We start from the raw sequence: 5,732 nt of genomic DNA on the forward strand, positions 1-5,732 counted from the left end.
ACCAGTTGCATAGTTGCCTGAATTTGCACAATGAGTTATTTTAATTCTTCCTTAAAATTAAGTGTGCTCTGTGTGTGCTTTCATAGCCTTTAATTAGACAAAAAAGGTCAGCAACAACAAAGTGGCAGCATAATAATCTATTTGTAGTCTTAGGTTAAGTGACGGCCCTAGGGGAAATGCAACATTTTAATTCCTTGGTGGTGCTCTGCTGACATCACAGATGGGTGCTCAAGCAATTTATGAATGGCAACAAAGCCCTGAGAGTGAATTCAGCAACATTTATACTCCAAAGTCCTCTACTGTTATAAATGTTGTTATATTCACCACTTGGGTGTAACACTCAATGTACATTTATGGGTAAGATACAGGGCAGAGCTTGACAATGTTATCAAATACCTACTAGCCAGTAGACTTAACTACACCTCTACCTCAATATAACGCTGTCCTTGGGAGCCAAAAAATCTTACTGCGTTATAGATGAAAACGCGTTATATAGAACTTGCTTTGATCCGCCGGAGTAGCAGCCCCGCTTCCCTCCCCTCCCGTCCCCCCCCCGGAGCACTGCTTTACCGTGTTATATCAGGTCGCGTTATATCAGGGTAGAGGTGTATATTCATCAGAAATCAATATAAAAGAAGGAGGGAGAGGTTTCATGCGTGAGGACTGGAGGCCCTGCTGAGAATTCCAAGATTTTGCTATGCCACTGCAGTCAATAGGACTACTCAGGTGCATAAAATAAAGTACTTGATTATGCACTTTGCAGAATCAGAGCCTTAGATTTTAGATACCTGGCATAAAATGGGTATTTCATTTAGATTTTAAAATCACACTGCATAAGTGAAGTTCACCACACAAGTATAAATTTGAGAGAGAGAATTCTTCATATAATACTTCCATTAATTTTTTAAACTACTTAACAAACATAGATTTTTGTTTATTTCTAAAATGGTGCTAAATTAAATGTACTGCAATCCCTTTATTGTTATGAAATTTCATAGTGATATCTTAATCATTCATAAATCAATATTTCTTGGATATTTAAAAAAATATATATTTTCTGCACCCCCACCTTCACCCACTGAGACATAATTTATTAGCATATATGCAAAATTATCTTGTACTTCTTTGCTGAATGTCGAAATGTAATTTATACTCTTAGGTCAATTAGCTTTTCTCTTTAACAGTATTTCTGAAGCATTCATTGCTGTTGTAAAATTCTATTAAGATAAGAAAATACAGAGTCTTATGCTTCTCTGTTTAATTTTTCTTAAGAGTCTATCACAGTGTTTTCCCCAATAAGCTAGAAAGAGAGAGAATGTAATTTGTACTTTCTAAAGCTTTTGATTTGAACTGATTGGTATGTTCTTTCTAAAAAGCTGACTAAGTTTTATTATAATAAAAACATGACCTTCATGAAAAGGTTAAAGATATCTTGAAAGAACTACTTTCAACCAACATTCACCAAAGAGACAGAGTAAGGAGATGACTGAGTATGGTTACTCCGGTGAGTAGCCCTCATTTAAATCATCTATTAGTGAATGTGTCAGTAGTCTGATGATGATTTTGCAGGTATTAATTCTGGAATGAGCATAAAGCATCAAGATAAAGAAATCTGTTTCATAATTAAGATCATGTTAGTGGGTTTTTATAGACTAATGTAGTGATTTGTATAGATACATTGGTAGATGTATGAGTTTTAGGGTTTCCAGTTCATAGGATCAAAGGGTTTAATTATTTCTGGAATCTTAATATGATCTTCATTCTTTTCACCTTTCACCCAAAGAGATTCATTCAATTTCTCTGAGGAGCCAATGTGATAGATAAAATGTCAGTAATAATTAAAATTAATGATGGTGAAAAAAACTCCAGCAAGAATACTGTATATCCATTATGAAGTATTGCCCTGGAAATTGAAACAAAATGTTTCCTACATTTATTCCAAATATTCCTCTTTGTTTCACCAATTTGCCATTGTTGTGCTTCTTTGGCACCTTGATTTATTGGTTTGTGGCAAAAAGGTTGAGTATTTCAGGACCTCTATAACTCCCTGGCTGTTTTGAGACAAAAATGTCCCCACATGAAAATCTAGCATCCTGGAATTTTTAGCAATAGTCCCCAAGCTTCTATAGCAGTAAGAAATAAGTCTTACTGGGTTGTATAGTTCACATGGCTTTACACTAAAAATTAATGTTATGCTGAAGCATGAGAGTTAGATTCTTTGTAGCTGTGTTTCATTACACATAGCTGCAACAGTTTTGCTTTCAGTAGAACATTGGCAAGTCTTCATAATGCATATAGTATCAAATAAGCTATTTCCAAACAAAAGATAATGAATATTGTAAGGTAGTAGATGCTGGATCTTTGTTTCAAAACATGAATAAGGACTTGTCTGCACAGGGACATCCAGGAAAGTTAATCCAAAGTAACTAAAGGTGTGAATTTAAGTGGATAGTTAAAGTGCATTAAACCTCTGTATGAAATCCCTCATTCAGAATTGAAGTGGCCTTATTTTGGTTTAGTTTAATTCACATCCAAAGTGAATTAAACTAAAAAGAATTAAGGCCATTTTAATTCTGAATGACAGCATCCATACAGAGATTTAATATGGGTTAACTAAACCACTTCAAATTCACACCTTTATTTAATTTGGGTAAATTTTCCTGATTGTGGCACTGTAGACAAGCCGTAATGTAGAGGAAAGTTTTCAGAGATATAAAGGCACTGAACTCTCATTGAGTTCCCATCAGGATCCTGACAAGGGCAGTCATGGCCAATGGTCAGTTGGCTCAAATTTGAGGCTGAAAGTAGTGGAAGAGTTCATAATGAAGTTTCAGGCTGGGGTCACACCAAGGATCAGAATTTGAGTCGGGTTATAAGGTGAGGTCCAAATCAAGCCAAAGTCAAAGCTAGGAGTTCAAGAGCAGAAAGCAGGAATGATCATGGTAGCTACAGAACATCAACACTATTTCCTGGATTCCTCCTGAAGCACCTCTTCAGTTTACATAGGGTAGGGAGCCAGTCACGAGCGATGAAGCTACTGCCTGTTGGACCACTTGAGGCAGGATTTCCCGTGGTCTGTCTTCGCAGCAGATTGTGGGTACTGGAGCACAAGCCAGCTACTGCTGCTGCTGCTGGGTGGCAGGGTAGAGGTGTTCGCTACTTGGCAGCTTTGCTTGCCTGGGTTTGAGATCCACTGGGCCTTATACATGGGAGTTGTGCACTTAACTTCTCTTTGTGCTTTTGAAAATCCCCCCTCCTCCCCCGTTCATCCTATATATCAGTGTTGTCCAACCTGTGGCTCAAAAGCCAATTGTGGACCTCAAGAGCAATCATATTAAGAAGAAAATGTGTGTGACTTTGAATTGAAAATGAGATCCCTGCAATTTTTAAACGGACATGTTTGAATCAGGCCTTTTGTTACATTCAGCGTGGAAATGTTCTAATTTGCATGGCCGCTGTGGTAGGGGTTGTAGAGAGGGAAGTGTAGCGGCTAGATCTACTGGATCTGCATTTGCTTGTGATTCCCCACACCAAGGTAATCCCCACAAAGGGACTTATGGGTTGTTTTTACCCTTTTAGCTCTGCTTGGGGGAACGAGCATGGCAGGGAATCTTCCGCAAAGTACTGATTGTGTCCCCTTGACCTTTGTGAAATGTTCGGACCTCAGGCTGAAAAGATTGGCCACTTCTGCTGTATTTCATATTGAACTCAAATTAATTCTGCACTGTGGGTTTGGTTCTTGGATTGTATTCACCTGCTAACAGTAGTGGAAAGAAAATCTTCCTCACATTGGGGGGAGAGGGGGAGCGCGGGAATGGTTGTTTCAGTAATCCTGTATGTGCTTTATAGAGCAATAATAAGGGCTACATTCAATGCTGTATCGCAGTTTCATTTTAAAATAAATGTCTGACTGGAGTCCCCTCCACACATTAAGTCTTATGCAATCCCAGTTTTAGGAAGTAAATATCTAACCCTCCCAGTTGCCTTTCCAGGTATGTATTTACCACTTGCAAGCACTCAGAATCCTTGAGAATATGAAACCACAAACACCTTGTATTTGGGGGAAAAAACAATAACCTATATTTGCATAAAAATAAAAATGAGATGAACCCAAACAGTGAATCTGCAATATGGTCAACCTCTCAGTCAGAATTAATAATTACCTAGTTTTTTGGATGCCCAGAAATCTTATTTATAATATAATCCCCAACCATCTAAAACAACACTTAGACTCCCAATTAGTGGCAGCCAAGTAAACACCAGGAAGCATCTTGCCTTCATATGTCTTTTCCAGTCCAGCAAAGCCCACATCACTAGGTCCTGGTCTGATCTATGGCTGCCTGCTCTGATTCTGGAAAGTCAGCTCCACCAGCTCTGTCACCACTGGTTGGGCAACACAAAGCCAGCTCTATAGCCTCCTCCTGGTGTTGGATGTGGCCTAGTGACATTAGCTTCTACACTGAGTTCAGAATCCCTGGGTGGGAAACCCAAAGCAAGTCCAGGACCCTTGCATAGAACTCCTGCTCTTTCCAAGAGAGCTCCTGCTTTCTCAGAAACAACATTTTCCTCTGTTTGCTGAACTTGGATTCCTTACCCACCACAGTCTTCTATCTTTTTGTCATGGTCCCTGGGTTGGCTGCACCTTCTGAACCCTTTTCCAGTCCCCCAGTGCACTGCTTTCAAGTGATAGCCCAACCATTCCCCCTCCAGTGCACTCCCTGGTAGCCAATCATGGTACTGACCAGGTGCATTGGGCTTGGCACCTGAAAGAGTTCTCTTCCGGGCAGGGGCGGCTCCAGGCACCAGCGCTCCAAGCGCGTGCCTGGGGCGGCAAGCCGTGGAGGGTGGCCTGCCGGTCGCTGTGAGGGTGGCAATCAGGCTGCCTTCAGTGGCATGCCTGCGGGAGGTCCGCCGGTCCCGCGGTTTCAGCGGCAATTTGGCAGCAGGTACGCCGAAGGCGCGGGACCGGCGGACCTCCCTCAGGCATGCCGCTGAATCCACATTACCAGCGGACCTCCCGGAGGCGCGCCGCCAAAAGCCGCCTGACTGCGGTGCTTGGGGCGGCAAAATATATAGAGCCACCCCTGTTTCCGGGAGCCTGAGATCAATTTGTACCTTAGATCTGACACTAAAAACATCTCTTGTAGCCAATCCTGTAGCAAACTGAGGATTTATTAACTAAGAAAAGAAATGAGAGAGTTATTACAAGGTTAATGCAGGCAAATATATAGACACAAATGAGTTACAGTCTATGGTTTTAAAAGGTGACACGTTGAAGTAATCTGTCAGCTCTGAATGTCCTTTGGGGCTAACTCAGGGGGATTTCTGCTTCTGTTTCATAGCTCTAGCTCTGTGAGAGATCAAACAGCAAAAGAGAGATAAATTTTTCTTGTCATCTATTTTTATTTCCTTCTTCCAGAATTCAAGCTGGTGGGATGAACCCTCTTGCTCAAGCTTCTACATGGTGTGAGGAGGCAATTAACAAATTCTGTGTATTGTGATGTTCCACAATGGCCTACTTAGTTTTGACAGGCCTTCTTGATGGGCAGGAGATGATTCCTCCTGACTGGGTTCACAGTTTCAGAGCAAACATTTTTTTACCGTTACAAAGCAAAAACTTAAATATTACTTTAAAGCATGTGAAAAAGATATAAGTGAGATTAATGGATGCAGCAACCAGGGCTGGCTCCAGCATTTCTGCCGCCCCAAGCAAAAAAAAAAAAAAAAAAACC

The sequence above is a fragment of the Terrapene carolina genome, unplaced genomic scaffold (genome assembly GCF_002925995.2).
Source record: "Terrapene carolina triunguis isolate 2854851 unplaced genomic scaffold, T_m_triunguis-2.0 Scaffold38, whole genome shotgun sequence".
Classification (NCBI taxonomy): domain Eukaryota; kingdom Metazoa; phylum Chordata; order Testudines; family Emydidae; genus Terrapene; species Terrapene triunguis.